The sequence below is a fragment of the Vicugna pacos genome, chromosome 29 (assembly GCF_048564905.1).
Source record: "Vicugna pacos chromosome 29, VicPac4, whole genome shotgun sequence".
Lineage (NCBI taxonomy): Eukaryota > Metazoa > Chordata > Mammalia > Artiodactyla > Camelidae > Vicugna > Vicugna pacos.
The window spans coordinates 26,316,702-26,335,859 of record NC_133015.1 but is presented as its reverse complement, the minus strand read 5'-3'; the positions used below and the strand labels follow the sequence as shown (position 1 = coordinate 26,335,859).

The window sequence follows — 19,158 nt, the reverse complement described above, 5'->3', positions numbered from 1 at the left end:
GTTTTAATTGTTGGTTTGGTGCCAGTTCTCTTTTACTAGACAAAAATTCAGTCATTAAAAAAATGGCGCCAGGGCCATGACTGGATGGCGGCCAGTAAATGTTTACGGGCACCGCCGTCGGGGCAGCGCTCCGCCGAGACTGAGCCGCGTCGCTGCCTGGGCTCTGCGTGGTTTGGGGGAGTGTGACGGGATGTCTCAGTTTTAGCTGCTCTCTCCCCTCCTTCCTTCCGCCTGCTCCCTCCCTTCACAGACGAGCAAGACAGGTGGCCTGGGCTTCCTGGAGCTTCTCTTCTGGGGGATGAGAGAAAATCAGGGCAAAAAGACATTCATGGCTCCAGAGGGTGACGGGCGCCTCGTGAGAACCGGCTGCAGCCGGAGTACTGAGTACTGAGGGGCCGCCCTGCGGGAAGTCTTGGACTTGGACTGGAAAGGTTCCGCAGGGCAGCCCCTCGGGGGGCGGGTAGTGCCACACAGTCCTCCCGAGACCCAGCCCCGTCCTTCCCACCTGAGGGCCCGATGGCAGCTTCAGGACTGTGTGTCCTCTCCTGTGTGAGGGGCCCTGCAGGGTCTCAGTTTGGGAGACAGTTTATTGTTGAGACTGAGGCGCAGGGAGGCTGGGTCCCCGAGGCTGACTCCGCGGTGCTCCCGGCCCCGAGCGTCCACAGCTGCCTCTGTCCCTTCACTCCTCTAGGTGCTTCGGCCTGGCACCAGCCCCTGTCTGGACTGTGGAATTCTCTCTGCTAACGGGTGTGACCTTACAGGACTCGTGGTGATGACCAGCAAGTCCCCAGATGAAAAACCACGTCTAAGTGTCTACAGATGTTACTTTTTAAATTCTATTTTGTGTTACAAGTAATAATTCCTGGTCATGCCTGAGGCCCTCGTTTCTGTCTCCGAGCTCCAGATGAGACCCCAGGCCACCGGCTCTGCGTTTGCACCCACAGTCCGCAGGACCTGGTGTCAGCCTGCCGTCACGTTTACAGACCGGAAGGCCCGTCCAGATGCTTGAGGCGCCTGGATCTCTTCCATGCAGAAAGGGTCTTCCACCCGGACACTCCCCTCGGAGCAGGCGCCTCCTGGGTACTGTTAGAGCCCAGTGACTGGTAAGACTTGAGGTTTTGTAGCCAGAAGCTCACCTTACTGACCTCCGCCCTTGGAGTCTTAGAGACTCCAGTCACTCAAGGATCCAGGAAGCTCGTGTGAGCCCAGGTTTCCTCGGAGGTCACGCTCTCTGTAGACTGCTTCGTCATTGTTGGAGTCCATCCTCAAATGCACCCGTCAGCCGTGCCTTCATTGCCCTGGGCGACGGATGGCATGCTGTCCCCTCCAGTCTCTGAGGCGACCTGAGGATGCCTGGCAGGGTTCAAGGCACTTTACGCCTGCAGAAGCTGGAGATGTGTGTGTCTTGCTGCCTGAGTCCCGGCGGGGGCACTGGGATGGGGCCCGGGCAGGCAGCCCTGAGCGTGGCTGGGCGCAGAGTTGCTGCCTGGTTCCTGGCTGGTGCTGCTTCTTCCCGGGGGACATGACCGTCCTGTGAATCCCTGGCCATCACCTGTCACCCCCGCCTGGCCCTGCCGTGTCCCCCAAGGTCTCAGCCCTTGTGTCTGGAAACTCCTGTTTCCAGCTAATGGCCTTTCCTGTTGCCGCCTGGCCCTGGAAGTGTCGCCACTACACAGAGCCGTGCTGCCGTCCCCTCCGATGGCCGCCCCCAGCTCTCCTGCTGCGGCCGCAGCCCTGGCCGGCCCCCACCTGCCCCTCCTCCCCAGGCCGCGGCTGGCTGGGCTGTGCGGCCTCAACAGCGACCTTGGTCCTGCAGCCCCCGGTCCAGATCTGGCCACCACCTGTTTCTGTCTGGCCTGAAGGCTGAGAATTGAGCCTGCATTTTGATGAGTCAGCATCTTTTGATGACGCGTTCTATTTGTGACACGTGGCAGTCACACAAAATGCCGGTTTCAGCGCCGGTGAATCAGCGTCACCTGGGTGTTTCCCGGTGCAGGGCGGTGGCCAGCGGTCAGCGTGTAGGCTGAGGGGCCCGTAAGCCCCATTCACTCACCGTGATGGCGCTTTACAAAAAGCTGGACAAATTCCGGTCTCCACAATCTTAATCTTTCCGAAAATCTTTGTTTTACTCCACTTTTTTGTTGCCAGTGTACTTTTATCTTCTTCAAGTTTCTTTATTATTCCAAAAGGTAAAAAAATCAAAACTGAACATACAAACAAAACCCCTCAGACCCCCCAGATTCTGTCCTCTGTGGCTTTATATGCCAGTTTAATGGAATTTTTATTCTTGTGAAAAGTTTGCTTCATCCCAGATTATGCACTGAACGCCTTCCTCCCTCTACCCGTCCTTACGTATTTCTGCATGTAAGTTCGGCATCCTTTTAAGCCTAAGGTTTGAGCGACTGTCCTATGAAAATGTCCCGTGCGTGGCTTCCATGGCTGCTCAGCTTCAAGAATGTAGTGAGTCAGGGTGTCACAGAGAAGCAGCTTTCTCAGCTCATCACTGAGCACCCAACGTTAAGGTGACGTAATTTTCCGTGAAGTCACAACCACCTGATGGTTCGCAGCTACCCTGGTCCTCAGACCCCAGCGAGACTGAAAACGGGCAGGGCCGGCGGCTGGGGTCCGCGTGGGAATTCCGTCCTGGGGGGGCAGGTGGCTGCGGCCTGTGCCGCGTCGGGTGCGCCTGGGGCTGTTTTCTTGCCTTTTGGGTCAGTCGGGTCTTACTGACCAAAGAGTAGGTTCCTGGAGAACATTCTGTGCTGGAAGGTCATCTGGACACTTCCCCCAAACAAATGAAATCAAATCAGGTAAGTGCGAGCTCGCGGAGAACAGCAGGAGGACCAGGGGCCCTGAGAGACGACGGGTGAGGCCCCGTGGAGGGCCATGGCCAGAGCGCCGCAGAGTCCACCCCAGGCCGCGCGTCCTGTTAGCGTGGGACCTGCTGAGCCCCTGCACGTGGGTGTCTGCCCGACCGCCGCCCACGGGCAGCCTCCTCCAGATGCTGTGGGGCCTCGTCTGGGCTTCCCAAAACGAGCGTGTTGTTACCTGCCACCCGCAGAAGTCGGTTCACCCTGGGCTTGCGTTGTGTTTGTAAGGACTGCTCGCCCACGGGGTCGCCCCGGGAGGAGAGGCCGTGTGTGCGGGAAGACCCCGTGGATCTCAGGAGTGGCCCGCCTCTCCTGCAGCCTCTCCTGGAGCTCCGCTCAGTGGGTTTTCCGTGGGTTTCATACCCAGTTGCTTATCGCAGCAGAATTAAGATATGCCTAAATGTTTGTAAAGCGTATTATTCTGGAAGTTTGGGGAAGGAGAGAGACTCTTCTGCTTCTCTGTGTAGTTTACTGTCTTTCAGGCCACGTGGTCCTGGAGTAGGAATAAAGCCGCAAAGAGAGCAGCTCGGGGATGCTTCCCGTGTATCCTCCACACAGTCAGAGTCTGGGGCCTAGTTCTCGCTTGGTTTCCTGCTGTTTCTGGGAGTCTCCAGGGGCTGCCTCCCGGGCCCGGTTCTCTGAGCCACGTGGCCTGTCAGTTCCCAGTTCCCTGCTCTGGGTTCGGGGTGTTTCCGCCCTGGGTTCCCTGGTGGCCTGAGCCCCCACATCTTGTGGACCCTCCGTCCAGCCTCCCTGATGGCTGGGGTTCGCGGGCCACGCGTGTAACATGTAAAGTTCAAATCGGACTAACAGACGGTTACCGCGTGTACATACTCTGTTCTTCTTTCTGTCACACGCCTTCATAATGACCAAGTAGAAACATGTGGAGCTACAGTTTTTGTGTGACTGAAAGCAAATCGGCAAAGATGAGTTTAGTTCCTATTCCACAAACCTGAGTGTTCTGTAGATGTTTGAATGAATAATAAAGAAAATACACACAATTAATACATACTTATCACATACAGCTTGTTTTTTCTTGCCTTATTTCAGCTAAATCATGACTTACACAGCAGTAATAAAGATTTTTGCATAATGTGTGTTCAGTTAATAATAATGCTGTCAGTTATTAAAATGGAAACATTTTTATAAAAATGTAGATTGAAACAAGTGTAAAATTCTTTAAAATTTTTTTTAGTGTATTTGTGGGAAAGGGTGAACCACAAGCGTCCTTCTGCTCTGCCATCTTACTTCTCTCCCTAAAATTATTTTTTTATGTTTTTGCAAAGGATTTTTCTTTTTTACATCCAAAAGATTTTTTTATTGAAGTGTAAGGTTTGCAATGTTAGTTTCAGCATACAGCAAAGTAGTTCTGCTGTATACATATACATACATATATATTTTTTCATTTCAAATTCTTTTCCATTATATGCTATTATAAGAAATTGAAAATACTTCCCTGTGTGGAAAGTATCTTTCCTTTAAAATATTAAAAATTAAAATACAAAATGCAAATTTCAAAAATGAGTGTCCATTTAAAATAATTATTGACCAAAAGCTGAAAATTTAAATTTAAAAAATCTGATAATCTAATATCATACATATTTTTATTGTGTTTATATTTTTATAAACATAAACCAGTTTGTAGGACAGTGCCTGTCTTGTTGCTGATGTGAAGAACTGGTCGTGTTTCATGCGTGGTATGTCTAGACCCACGAATGCAAATTTAAGAGTGATGTGAACTGAGACTGCAGACTCTGTGTGTTTTCCCAGGGACGGCGGTGCCTATGGCACAGACCTGCGGCTCCCTCAGGACCGGCGAGTGGGCACCCCTGCGGCTCGGTGCTCTGCCACCCAAGAGTCTGCTGTGTTGTGATGGCGGGTTGAAAAGGTAGGTTAACCGTTCTCGCACGCGTGTGACTGTCCGTCCGTCCTCACACCTGAGCGTCCCCCTGTGGGCAGTGGCTCAGCCCCCACACCTGCGCGGCATCCGGTCGCGGCCCCTTTGGGCTGAGATGTTGGGCCGGAGGCAGAGATGCTGTGGCTGGGCCGGCCCTGCACCAGACCCCTTGCGGAAAGCATATCCTTGGCGTTGTGTCCCCTTCTGGCTTGCTGCCTGCTCTTCAGGACCAGCAGAATGGGTCCAGCTCCTAGGCTGTGGGCCTTAGATTGCGCTGAACTGGGGAGGGTTTCTGCCTGTGGCTTGTGCTTCTTCCCTTCGTAACCAGAGTGGACGTGTGCCCTTGACGTCCCGAGGAGGTCAAATGAAGCAGCTTTGATTTCTGCTGGCTGTGTCCAGTCCTCTCTTGCTGGGAGCCAGGCAGGAGCGCAGGGGGCTGGGTGGAGGGGCCGTCCGTGTGCAGAGACCGGACCCGGTGGCTGGTCCTCCCTGGATCCAGGCGCATCTGTGGGTCTGGATGCTCTTCTCGCGTGAAGGAGTCTTCCTAGGACGCCTGACCCTCATGCAGACACCCCCTCCTGGGCTCCTCCATCTGTCCTCCAGACGTCCACCCGCGAAATGCCTGAGCTGTTGCATCATGGTTGTGTGCTTTTGCAGCATATGGAAGCAAGACAGCGTATAAGCCATCGGTTTGCCATCCGCGTAACGTCTCTTTAACAAGATGAGGTAGATTTAATAGCTTTGGGGACGTTTTCATTGTCTTTCATTGCTTGTTTTTCCTAGGGAAGGGGACTCCTGGTTCGGTGTTCAGACATCACACGGTGCCCTTTTTCTTAATTTTCATGTCAGTCCTGCCAGGCTGTGGTGGTTTTCTCCATTTTTTTTTTCAGATGAGGAGCAGAGTTTTATAGAAATTGAGTGATTTGCTGTTAGTAAGTGCCAACATCAATATTTGAATACTGGTTGGTTTGATTTTAAAGCCTTTTTGTGTGTGTGTGATAAACTGTCTCTTGGTTTTCACTGCCACCAGTAAATTCCACTTAGAAACCTTAAATGGGAACCCAGATTACTTCTGCTAATGGAATCTGGGGAATGAACGAGTCTGTGTCACTTAAAAGCTCTCCGTAATTATCCCCTTCGACTCAGTGCTTCCGGGATCCGCGAGACTGCGTGGACTGATTTCCTGGGGCTCTCATACACGGGAACCTCGGTTATGATTCATCGAAAACCAAAATATCTACAATACAGGGTTCTGATTGTGGGATGGGAGCTGGTGAGGACATTTAGAGGACAGCACAGGAGACTGGGAGAACACTGACTGATCGTGCGAGTCTTCAGAATCGTTGGAGACTTGAGAGCAGGGGAGGGTCTGCTTGGTGGACCAGGGCTGACGACGTGTCGGACGAGGTCACCCGGAGGTGCAGAGGTCCAGCAGGCCACAGACACGCGAGTAGGTGTCTGTATTTTGTTTCAGAAGTTCACTCTGCTAGCAGGAGCTGGAGGAGTGTGAAGAAAGTGGTAAAATAAAGGCAAGAGTTGGGAGAGGGGTCTTGTCAGCCAGAGTGACGGTTCTGAGGACTGAGACCTGCCAGGCTGCATGTCACGAGGGTGCCACACGGTCTGGTCTCGGGGCCCTGCAGGTCTTGGGAGTCCTTCGAGCCCTCCGCATGGCACGAGGTCACCTTGGACAGAGCTGGCCTGCGTGGTTCAGGTGAGAGGGGACGTGGCGGTCCCCAGCTGAGGCCAGAAGAGATGGGCTGGGGCAGTCTGGAGCCAGAGGAAACAGACACTATGGCCCGGGCAGGGAGCTGGGTGGATGGGGCAAACCCTGACACCAGTGAGGGGAGCTTTTCGTCTGCGTGGGCTCCTTGGTCCCATGTGTGGACTGCACAGTGCCATCCTCTGCACACACTGAGGGGATCCATATGGGGTCGAGGTGGTCCCTGTTCCAACACAGAGAAACAGGTGACTGCCTGTGACTTTACCGCCAGAAGCTTCTGTGTCGCTGATGAGGACTGATGCCCAGCAGACCCCGAGAGCAGGACTGTGGTCCCCTGATGTGGGAGCAGCAGGGAGCCCACAGTGAGGGGAGCAGTGACCGGCTGGGCAGCGTGAGGTTTGCGCACTGCCAGTCATGCGGGTTGTGGGTAATGGGCCCTCTCCCAGCCATGGGCTGTGTTGGGGGGGGAGAGAATGCATTGGGGGCTCGGTGGTTAGACCTTGTCTCACGCCCCCTGCCCCGTGGAGAGACCTATCTGCTCTCTCTTCTCTGAATCAGAGCTGACACCTCAGCTGGCCATGTGGGCAGTCACAGAGGGCGTCATTGTGGCCCTGGCCCCGGGCCAGTGCTGGGTGCTCCTGGACCAGTGCTGGGTGCTCTCAGGCCAGTGCTGGGTGCTCCCGGGCCAGTGCTGGGTGCTCCTGGGCCAGTGAGGGTGCTCTCAGGCCAGTGCTGGGTGCTCCCGGGCGAGTGCTGGGTGCTCTCAGGCCAGTGCTGGGTGCTCCCGGGCCAGTACTGGGTGCTACCGGGCCAGTGCTGGGTGCTCTCAGGCCAGTGCTGGGTGCTCCCGGGCCAGTGCTGGGTGCTACCGGGCCAGTGCTGGGTGCTCTCAGGCCAGTGCTGGGTGCTCCTGGGCCAGTGCTGGGTGCAGGCTGTGACGCGGAGCTGAGCGCCTGACTCTTGCGGCTGAAGATCTAGGTCTTACAAAGGGTCAGGGTGGGCAGGTGAGGCGTCAGAACAGCTGGGCTGCATTTGGGGGAGTAGCAGACTCTGAGGGTCGTGTTGAAACAGCGTTGGTTCTCTCTCTTCTCCGTTTGTCCAGAGAGAGGCCACCTGGGCTGGTGCAGACACTGTGTCCCGGCTCCTTTGAGCTTCCCGCTCCCCCTGATCGGTTTGCCACTTTTGCCCTGACTCCGAGGGTGCCGGCTCCTCGTCCAGATGTCACTCTGTGTTCAGGCAGGGGGAGGAGCAGGAGGGAGGGTCCGCCGGCTGCGCTCGCTTGTCTGAGGCAGACCGTGGCCTTCCCAGTCGGCCCTGTGTGCAGTTCTGTTGCCTCCCTGCCGGCCCAGCTGTCCGGCCACAGAGCTTGCTGCTGTGAGAAGCAAGCAGAGGAAGGACTGTGGTGCGTTCCAGCAGAGTTCCCGTGACTCTGTCGTTTCGGGTGCCAGTTACACAGGGATGCAAACACGGCAGTTACACATGCGTGCCTTTTCTCGCGAGGGTCGTCCACAACGTGGACCTCAGCGGGCGGCCGGGGGCTCTGCGGGGTGGGCCGGGCCCCAGAGACCTGCGTTGGGAAGGGCCGCCCACGGCGGGGGGGGCGGTGGCACGGCTCCGGAAGCTGGTGAGCTGGCGACTACTCACCAGGCTCTAGAAGTGCCAGATACAGCCAAAGAGTGGTTTGTTTCCCCCTGCAGCCCAGGGAGGAGGGGGCATCACGTGAAGTAGCCATGTTGCATGGCCGATGGGCTTCCCGGTGACAGTGTGTCGTAGGTCAGACGTCGGGGTCCAGGAAGTCCACCTGTCCATCCCTCAGCAGCCAGGCCACACCTGAAGCCGGGTGTCCGGATTCTAAGCTCAGGCCATGTCTGTCCCAGGGCCTCCTGCTCTATCCTGCCCCCTCATCCTCCTTCCCCGTTCCTGCTCTAGGCCTGGGGACTTGGAGCAACTTGAGAGAGGGGACCTCAGGAGGAACTGCATTTCGTATCCCCTAACTCGAGGAGAAGCCCTGGGAGACACCCCCGCACCCCGGCGTGTGCAGCCTGGGCCTGTGAGACTGGCCCTTCCCCCGCCGGTCTCCTCCCCGTGGGGTTCCTCGGAGCCCCCGCCTGCCCCCCCAGCACCACCACCCACCTTTACTGTGGTGTGGCTCCTGTACAGTAAATGGCACATATTTCAGGTGTGCAGCTGGATGAACTCTGGCAGATGTGCACACCCATGAAACCACCACCACAAGCTTCACTCCATCTGAAAGCACGCTCACTGCTCATTGCAGAACTCGTATCTTATGCGTTGTGCGTGTTTTTGTATCTATCTAGAGAGAAGTTCACAGAAGCAAATCAAAGTCAGACAAGACCCCACTGTGTGGAAGGGGTCACTCCGTTCACTTGCTGACTGAATACTATTCCGGAACCTTCCTGTGTGTCTGAGACACGCAGCTGTAGGAGGGTCGTATCGACGTGAATAAAATGATTTTGTGTTAGGCCTGGTAGTCCTTCGATGACAGTCTGTCCTGGGCCTCCATCTGTGCTGTAAACAGCTCGGCACCGCTAGTCTTTGGTGGTTGGAGCAGGCCGCCTGCTGCATGGACGGCTCCTGCACACCCGCTCCTGCTCCCCGGGGCAGGGACCCACCGCCCGGCTTGTTCGGGTGGTCGCTATCAGAACATGTGACAGAGCTGAAACTTGGAACTGGAGCGCTCGGAAACAGCCTCCGGAGAGAGCAATTGGGACAAGGAGTGTGTGCACACTTCCAGCGCACTTCGCGGTCTGGAGTCTCCCCAAGTCAGAGTGGAGCCTGGGGCCGCCAGGCTGGGGCACGGCAGCGCGATGGGACTGGACTCAGCGACCCCGAGGACCCGTTTCGTGCATCTGCTTCCATTCGTGTTTGTGTCAGGCTGACGTCAGATGCCACACGCGGAGCTGTGGGGCCCGGTATTTGCACTCTGCTCCCCTGGTTTTCTTGGGGATGGAAAAGCCACTGTCAACACAGGGCGTGGGCTCAGCTCAGAGAGGCCAGAGCGGGCGTGGGGGTAGGCGGTGCACCAGTCCCGACCGACCGCGTCCTCCACCCCGCTGGCGCGGGGGCGGCTCTGTGGCTCAGGAGCACCCCCTCCTGGGTGGTGGGGATGCGGGAGCCCTGGGCGCAGAGGGGAGGCAGGCAAGCACTGGTACACGAGGGTTTCTGGGGAAAGACTTTCAGAAGAAAGGCTCTGGGTCCCCAGAGCTCACTTACCTTGTTGTGATTTCTTGTTCTGGTAAAATTTCAGCGTAACTTTATATTGTAACTGTGTGTTCCTTTTCCTAACAAAGGGCTCCCACCTGCCTAACATTTTGAGCCTGGAGCCCGCACACGACGTTTGGTCCGAGCCGTCGTGACACGCTGTGCTCCAGGGGGCCGGTTCCGACAGCCTGACCGCGCGTGGCGCCTCCCGGGCCCTCAGGGTCCACACCGTCAGCAGCAGCCTGTGCGTGCTGCTCCAGAGGGTGAACCCCCAGGAAGAGCCCTTTTCCTGAGCCTGCCGGGGGGTGCAGTGCTGCCGAGAGCCCCACCTGCGGGCCCGTGCTGCCCCCACCCGGGTCGGGCCTGTCGCCCGGCTGGCCCGGGCACCCTGATCCTCGGGGCGCCGCAGTGCGGGCCGGGCTCCGTGGGTCTGACGTAGGAGCCTGGGTCCCTGGAAGCTGGAGTCTGTGCTGTGGACGAGGTCGCGGCCGAGGCTGCTGGGCTGGCCCCCAGCCCTGGGCCTCAGACCGGAAGAGGGCAACGCCGAGTCCTCCTCGCAGGACGAAGCCCACGCCCCGCGGGCGCAGAGGTCCTGCACAGACGGCCCTGCCCCTGCGTCGTCCTCCCCGCACGAGGACGCAGCACCGCCCGCAGGGCAGTCGGCACCTCAGCGGTCCGGGGCTCTTCTGAAGCCTTCGCACAGCGTGTGCTTAAAACAAATAGTGAAATAGTCGTCTCCTTTAAGACAGAAGTGACGTTCTCTGCAGGCCCTCTCCTGCTCCCAGAGCGACTCCTATTCTCGGTGAGCTTGGTTCAGTTTGAAAGGGAAAAGAAGCCAGAATTTCAGACCTGTCCCCCATCCCGCCGTGGAGGCCCTTGCTTGCCGAGTGAACGCACCTCTGCCTGAAGACAGCTGCTCTCAGACGCGTGTCCGGGACGGCCGGCTCCTGCGGCGGATGCTTGGCTCTGAGGCACATTGTCAGGCGTGCCTTCCCACGTATGCACTCGGGGCTGCCTGCCAGACAGTCCTAAAGTCCCTCAGGGCTTTGTCCCTCGGGAGAGTAAAGAGCGGGTGAGTGACTGCAGCCTCCATCCGCCTGGCGCCTTGGATGTGCAGGCGGGGAGGAGGTGGCCCCTCTCTGGATGGGGGTTCACGGGCCTGCATTTTTATCAGCCGCAGGCTCGCAGCCCCCTCCTCCGGGATGGTCGTTCCCTGACTTGCCGGAGTCTTCCTGAACTTTCAGCTCCACCCTCGGTGACCCTGCTGCCCGAGCCCAGAGCTCGGCGCCAGACTGACCCACTCCCGCGACGCCAGACCTGGGGCCCCTGAGGGGGGATCTCAGGCTTCCCTCGCCCCCTCCCCGGGAAACCTCAGAGGTCTGCATACTGAGGCCGCTGGCCTTGCAGGGGCTGAGATAGAGACGCCCCCAAGTCCTGGGTGGCCCCCCAGCCTCAGTGCTGGGCTGCGGTTTGGTGGACAGAAGGTTAGGTTCTGTTCAGCTGCGGTGGCGGCCAGCTTTTCTTCCCTCCTGTTTTCAATGTAGCCAAGGCCTCTGTTTTCACAAATTATGGTACATAAATTACTGAGAAAACTAAGTAAAAAACAAGGGCATACCAAGGACAACTTGAGTCGTTTGTCTTCAGAGCCAGCACACGTGTGACAGACTGCTGCGAGGCTTCTCAGTGTTTCCTCTCCGTTTCTGCTGCAGACCACGCACTGCCGTTGTGTGACCGCCTCCTCCTGAGTCGTGCAGGGTCCTGGAGTGTGTATATGTGTGTGTACGTGTGAGTGTGTGTGAGTGTGTGCACGTGAGGGGAGGGGCACTTCGGCTGGGCGGGGAGGAGCCCGTGTGGGACGCGTGGGTCTGTGTAACTGGTGCCTGCAGTGACACACACCCGGGGCAGGTGCACACAGAAAGTCCTGGGAACAGACCAGGCAGCCGGGCCAGGAGACTGAGCAGGGCGCCTGCGCCATGGCTGCACCCAGCGCGACGGGCCGTGTGCAGGCCCAGGCCAGATGGGTGTCCCCAGCCCGTCCTCCCAGCCCTGAGAGGACGGTTCGTCAGCCCTGTTTTATGGCCAGGACACTCAAAACCCTGAGCACGTGCCCAGGAGGCAGGGCCGGAACCGAGCCATTCACTGTGGCCCCAGGAACGCCTGCTCCTTTGAGACGAGTGTCGTGTTGACTCTTGTTGGAAGAGGGTCAACTGGAGGGGTACTTTCCAGGCCCGCCCTGGTGGTGTGATCTAATTATAGGTGAATTATCTGGGTAAACATTTTGTAACTGCTCAGTGTTGTCCAAGCATGTCCTTCTTTGCAGGAATTGGCAGGCAGCGGCCACTAGGATGTTTTTAGTGTTCCTTGTCTATTTAAATGAGATGAAAAATATTTTCTGAAATTTTTTACTTGACCTGGACTGGAGGCTCTGTTTTCCATCTTCTGGAAGCTTCTGGACTGTGCAGCGTCCTCTTAAGACCCTCTTAGAAACCTGCTTTCACTCCAGGTCAGCCAGTGGGTCCCCCGTGAGAAGTCCAGGCTCTCTCTGGTGGGCACTCAGCCCACCCTGGACGGCGGTGCTGGAGGGGCTTCTCCGGACTTGTCTGGTCGCCGTGGCAGCTGGCCGCCCCCCGTCTGGACATCTGGAACTCCTCACTGAAGAGGAGAGAGGGTTAGATGTTTCCAAGATTTTTATCTGCTGAGTAATCCATCCTCTGGACCTTCGGCTAATCTTGATTGTGAAGTGATCACGTTTGATCTCCTGCGTGCTCAGCCTCATCCTGTTGACGATGGTGCTCTGGTTGTGATGATTTATTGGCTGTGATAAATCCCTAGCTATGCCTTGAATCTTCGATTCTTGATGAGTACTTGGTCAGTTGGTGGATGGATGTTCTTATAAAGCTTACTGGTGAGAGAGTCCACGTGTGAGATCATGAGTGTGGGCAGAATTGTCGATTCGAGGTGAAGTGGCTCAGGGGGCACCACTGTGTTTTCCAGTTTGTTAGTGGGAAACTATTTTGTCCGTTTTTTAGTGCTTGGTACAGAAAAGGACTGACGAATGGTGGGTGCTGTTACCACGAGTGTGTTTGGGGTGAAACGGGACTTCTTTATCTCCCCGGTGCCCCAGTGGACAGCGTTTTCCTGAGGGAAAGAGCCTCTGCTCCAGAAGTGTGATGCTGTCCTGGTCTGCCTCCAGACACTGAAGATGTTCTGTGGCCGAAATTTGCTGCAAAGTGTTCCACGCTCTGGGAAGGAGGCGATACTTCTCTTGTAAAACAGACCGTGCTTTCCAGAGCTAGGGGTTTCCTCCTGTCAAAGGAAGCAGTGGCAAACGGTCACCCGCCTCTCTGATCACAGCCCGCGCCCGCGGCCCCTGCTCCCTGCACTGCTGCGGGCGGGGCCTGGGGACCCGGTGCGACACCCTTTTGAGAGTGCTGTGCCCCCAACCTCGGTCGCCGGCCCCCAGGCTGGTCGCCTGCTACAAAGGTAGGTGCTGTCACCTCGGCTGTGTCGGGAGGCGGGTCACGCCCTGCCCACCACCCCCTCCTTTCTGCCATCTGTCAGGCTGGTGCCCGTCCTTCTTCCTTACTTGGATCCCGAGTTCTGGGTTGAAGGCAGGGGCTACGCATGGGAGGAGGATGCGTGAACAGCAGGTGGGTGGAGGCCTGGGGAGGCAGGCAGAGGGGGGAGGGGCGGGGAGGGGCTCTTACTCTGGTGACGTGGAGGGCCGTGTCCCTTGCCGCTGTCCCTCAGGTCCAGAGCCGTGGTCAGTAGTCAGGAAATGCATCCCAGCCCTCGTGCCTGGTGCCTGCGTGGCCAGCGGGGGCCCTGGGGCGTCATGCGGCTGTGTCCCCCGCCCCACCCCCACCCGGCCCCGTCTCCAGAACCTCGGCTGCTCGGGGGCCAGGCCGCCCTCGGGGGAGGGGAGGTGCCTGGCATGCGGCTCAGCCCAGATCTGCAGTATCAGCAGCTCCTCATCGGTCGGGGACCAGAGCCAGCTCTCAAACAAGCATTTCCTGCGCCCGCGTGTGTGCTGAGCTGCCTCTGTTTACGAAGGCCATGTCAGCGGCACCGATTTACATAAACAGTGCTGGCCGGACGCTGCGCCGTCCGCAGAGCGGCTGAGCACAGACGGCATCCCACGGTCTTAAGTCATGCTGTCTAAACACAGCAGACGTTGGTGAAGCGAGCCAACGGGAAGTACAGCAAAGGAGAGCATTGCAGGGGGCTTGGTTCAGATGCACTCCAGATTGACCAAACGCTACGCCATTAGCGGGCTGGACCCTGCAGTGTCACACTGGGCGCCCACAGAGTGAGCTTCCAGGCGGTGGAGGCGCTGGCCGAGTGCAGGTTGCCTGTGGGTGCGGTGGCTCCGGCGTGTGGCCCCGTCACCTGCCGGGCTGTGTACTGGCACGTGCTGCCGAGTGGCGGCCTCAGTCCTGGGCTCACGGAGATGCAGAGCCCGCCCGCTGGGGAGGCCCGTGTCCACTCTTCCTCTGGGCCACGTGGGTCCTCAGGCAGCAGCCGTCCCAGCATGGGACGCGGTCTTGTCCCCGTGGGCCGAGCGACTGATGTGGAACTTCTCATAAGTGTGATTCAGGGAATCAGATGTGACAGCCCAAGGGGTGTGACTGCAGGTGGTGGACGAGGACTTGGTGAGTTCTCACGCTTTATACTGGCCACCAGGAAGAACCTTTCAAAGGGTTTTGGCAAAATCCTGCCAATGAGTCATTCAGATCAGACCGGAATGAGCAGCGGGGGCAACGCCTTCCATCGTGAGGGATGACGCAATCCGCGTGGGTGCGGGAGTGAGCCTTCGTACTGGGGTCCCAGAAAGCGGTGGGGCAGAGTATTGCACCTCTGCCTTTAGACGAACACCTGGGCTCAGGGAAGGAGCCTTTGGCATGAGCTGTGAGTGCCGTGGAGCCCGGGGGGCTCTGGACTGGTGACCCCTGGGGGCACGGGCACACGTAGTGCAGGGAGCCCCAGGGTCCTTCCTGGGATTCTGTGGTCCGAGCGCGGCCGGCGGCTGGAGCAGGCCTGGGCTCAGCCGCCCTCAGTGCTGGGGCGGCCCGTGTGCTTAAGGGGCTTCCCGCTGCCATGTGGTCTTTATGTCCATATGTGAAATGGCGACATCAGCACTCATGGCACTGGGTTGCTTTAAAGACTCAAACTCCACAGAGCTCTTAAACCAGAGCGGATCACACGGTAAATACCCTGGAAATGCAGCTGTCACGGGTGTGGCTGAGACTGTGGCTCTGTTTCTCACCAAGTCACTCGACCAGCCTTGGTCAGGGGGCGGATCAGCGCTGTCAGGAACTCCTGGTGGCCGGCGATCATCTGAAGTCCTTCTAGCTGGCGGAGGGCTGAGTCTGGGGGCAGAGACTACCACCTGGGTGTGGAGCCCTGACCACAGCAGGGACGGGAGACGGGACTCACTCCTTTGGACTCCTGCCCTCAGACAGCGCGTGGAGCACTGCTCCTCTGCAGAGGGGAGGAGGGGCCAGTTCTACAGATGTTGGTGTTTGATGCAACGGCACATTCAGGTCCATGCTGTAGGTGGGGAAAGAAAGACCAGAGAGGCCCAGTGACTTCTCCAAGGTCACAAGGCTGGGCTCGGCTCCCGTCTGCACTGCCTTTTTCAGGTGGACTTCAGTGGTCTCTGAGCCAAGGAGCCGCTCGCTCCGCTGCTGGCAGGAAAGGCCATGGGGTTTCTCCCAAGCAGGTGACGGGTTCAGTAGCTTTCGCAGTGTTGTCAGAAATCAGCTGGATGTGATGTGTGAGTGTACGCCTGGGTTCTTCGGCCTGCCCCCGTGGTCTGTGTGTCTGTCCCTTCGCCACCACCACACGGCCTTGCTCACTGTGTGTGCAAGTCCTAACGTTGGAGCCTGATTCCTCCCACCTCAGTCTGTTCCAAGACTGTAGCTGTTCTAGTTCTTTTGTCATTTCATATACATTTTTGAATGACTTTGTTTATATCTACAAAAATCTTGCTGAAATTATAATGAGGTCTTCAATATTTGAGTCTTCCAGTCCACGAACACCATTTATCTCTGTTTATTTAAATTATCTTTGATTTCTTCATCAGCATTTGTAATTTCTCTCCTACAAGTATGTTCTGTTACAAGTATTCATCTGTTTGTGACCAGTCACAAACGGTATTTATAATCTAAGGATCCAGGTGTTTATTGTTACTGTACAGAAGTACAACTGATTTCTCTGTGCTTCATTCTCTGTCCAGTGGCCTTGCTGAGCTCACATGTCAGCTCCAGGACGCTTTTGCTTTCCTTCGGACTCACTGAGCTTGCCTGTGTAGGCCGTCACGTGCTCCGCAAGCGGGCACAGTCTTACGCTTCCTGCCCTGGTCTGTGCACCCGTCAGTTCCCTTCTCCTGCCGTGTCGCACTGGCTCGAGCTCCCAGCACCGTGCTGAGGAAGAGTGGGCATCTGTGTCTTGCTCGCTGTCTCGGGAGGCAAGAGCTCGTTCACCGCGAGGTGTGGTGTTAGGGTTTTGCGGTTGTTCTGTAACAAGTAGAGGCAGTTTCTATTTTTGTCTTTCTGAGATTAAAACAGATCGTGAATGGGTACTGAATTTTACCAACTGGCTTTTCTGTATACAATCAGGTGATTTTCTTGATTAGTCTGTGAATATGGTGGATCGCAACGATTACATTTAAAAGTACTGAACCAGCTTTGCATCCTTGAATTAAAACCCACTTGTCATTGTGTGTAGTTCTTTTTACGTATTGCAGAATTCTGTTTGCTAGTACTTTTAAAGGATTTTTACGCTTACATTCATAGGGGATGTTAGGCTGTGGTTTTCTTCAGTGGCGTTTGTCTGGTTTTGAACTTAGACGTGTCCCCCTCCCTTCTGGGATGGTTATGTAGAACTGGTAGTAATTCTGCTTTAGGTACTTGGCAGGTTCTGCAGTGGCACCGCGGGGACCTGAGGTTTCTTTTCTGGGAGTTGCTATTTATAAATCAGATTTTCTTAATAGTCACAGAGTATTTAGAGGATTTACTTCGTATTGAGTGAGTTGTGGTAGCTTGTGTTTTTCGAGGAATTGCCCCACTTCATCTCACTTGCCACATGCGTGTCTGCAGGGCTGCAGTCTCCTTGGGTGTCTGTGGGGAGGGGGACCCCCGGTTCCTTCCCGGTAGCGCTGTTGGTGCTTCCTTCCTTTCTTCTTTAAAAGTTTTGCTGGAGGTCTGTTAGTTTTGTTGATCTTGTCAACATACCAGCTCTGTTCACTGATGTCATCTATTATTTAAAAAATTTTCATTGATTTCTGCTTTTATCATTATTCTTTCTTTTCCGCTGCTTGCTTTCAGTTTATTTTGTTCTTTCCTAGGTTCTTGAGGTGAGAGATTAAACTATTGGTTTGGAACGTTCCTTTTTTCAAATGTATGTGTCTAGTTAACATCTGTTTCCTTTCTGGCACTGGTTTGGTTGTGTCCCACAAATTTTGATATGTTGTATTTTCAGTTTCATTGGGTTCAATGTATTTTTAAAATTTCCTTGAAATCCTTTTTGACCCATGGGCTTTTAGAAGTGTTACAGGGCTTTTAGTTTCCAAGTGTTTGGCTCTTTTTGTGTTAATGATCTCTGGTTTGCAAACATTGGGGTCACAAAATGTGTGATTTCAATTCTTTAAAGTTTGTTGAAGTTTTGTAAATGGCACACAGGCTGTGGTCTCTCCTGGTGTGTCTTCTCTGGGTCCTTGGAAGACCTGTGTTCCGTTGTTGTGGGGCGGAGACTTCTGCAAGCAGTGCTTAGAACCTGTGTGTTAGTGGTGACCTTAGTATCTTCCACGTCTTTGCGGATTTTCTAATTGTTTTAACGATTGCTGAGAAACAGGTGTTGAAGCCCCCAACTGTGAGCATGGATTGCTTATGTCTTCTCCCAGCTCTGTCTGTTTTTCTTCACATATTTGTGGCTGTGTTGTTTGGTGCACACACGTTTACAGTTTCCTTGTCTTCCTGGTGGAATGACCCTTTTATCATTATGTAATGTCCTTCTTTGTCTCTGGTGACTTTCTTCGCTCTGAAGCCCACTTTGTTAGAAATCAGTATAGTCACTCCCGCGGTCCTTTGGTTCATGTTTGCCTGATACATTTTTGTACTTCCTTTTACTGTCAATGTGATTGCGCCGTTAGTTTGAAGTGAGTGTCTTGTAGACGGCGTATGGCTGAGTTACGTTTAGACCGTTTGTATTTAATGTACTTATTAGTATCTTAGGGGTTAAGACTGTCGTTATATTTTTGGGTTCCTGTTTGTTTTCCCTGTTCTGGAGTTCTTGGCTTCCTTTCACATTCCTTCCTGTGGCTCCCTGAACATTTGCTGAGACTTGTGTTTTGATCACCAGTAGTGGCTTTGAGTGTGTCTCTTTATGTGGCGTTTTCAGTGTTCTGCTCCGTGGGACACATGTCATGGCTTTTCACAGGCCACTGTGCTGTCATTTTGCCAGTTGGAATGACTTGTAGAAACTGTACTTCCAGCCCCACAGCCTCCCATTTTTATAGTACAGTTACCTTCACTGTTTCCTCCGTATGTGTTTAGAACCATATCAGACTGTTAAAATTTTTGCTTCAACTGTATAATAGAAAAACGCAACATGCTATGACATACTCAACAGGAGAAGAGTTCACTGTCTTTTCCCACATTTGTGCTTTGTTTGTTCTTTCTTCCTTCCTGAGGTCCCAAGATTCCCTCTTTTAACATTTCCTTTCTGTTTAGAGAAATTCCACTACCATTCTTTTAGTGCAGGCCTGCTGATGACGACTGCTCTTAGCTTTCCTTCATCTGAGGACCTTGTGGTCCCCCTTTCATTCCTCAAGGACTTTGTCACTGGGTGTAGAGTTCCCATTCGACTCTTCTTTTCTCTTAGCTCTTGAATCACCTGGTGATTCTTCTGAACTCCTCTCCCCACTGAGAACTCTATGATCACGTGGCTTCCTTCCCACTACAGGTGGGTGTGGACTTTCTCTGAATTCTTTCAAGGATTTTCTTCACCTTAGTTTTCACAAGTTTAATTACAAGAGGTCTTGGTGTTGACTTCTTTGGGTTTATCTTGTTTGGGATTCACTTAGTCTCTTGAATCTGTCAGCTGTGTCTTTTGCTAATGTGAGAAGTTTTTAGCAATTTTTTTTGCGGGGTAGTTTCAGACCCACCCATTTTCTTCTCCTACCAAGACTCTGGTGACACAAATGTTAGAGTCTTTGCTATAGTCTGAGGCTCTGGGTATCACATTTTTTCAGTCTAATTTCTCTGTTATCCAGATTGGCTAAATTCTATCGATCTCTTCTCTGGTCCTGATTCCTTCCTCCGTGCCTTCTGTTTTGCTGTTGAGCATGTTCATTGAGTTTTTTAATTTCAGTTACATTTTTCAGTTCTAAAATTCCCATGTGGTTCTTCTTTCTTCTATTTCTTGCTGAGACGTTCTGTCTCTTTGCT

The 19,158-nt window shown here is 54.8% G+C and overlaps 1 long non-coding RNA gene across 2 annotated transcripts in view; it reads left to right on the top strand.

Annotated features, from left to right (window-relative positions):
* The window catches only part of LOC140690140 (uncharacterized), a 41,586-nt gene that overhangs the window by 16,016 nt on the left and 6,412 nt on the right, over positions 1-19,158 (top strand). For both annotated transcript variants that reach the window (XR_012065323.1, XR_012065322.1), the window contains exons 2-3: positions 692-1,103; positions 4,641-4,758. This is a non-coding gene — a long non-coding RNA (uncharacterized lncRNA). The remainder of the gene's footprint in view (positions 1-691; positions 1,104-4,640; positions 4,759-19,158) is intronic.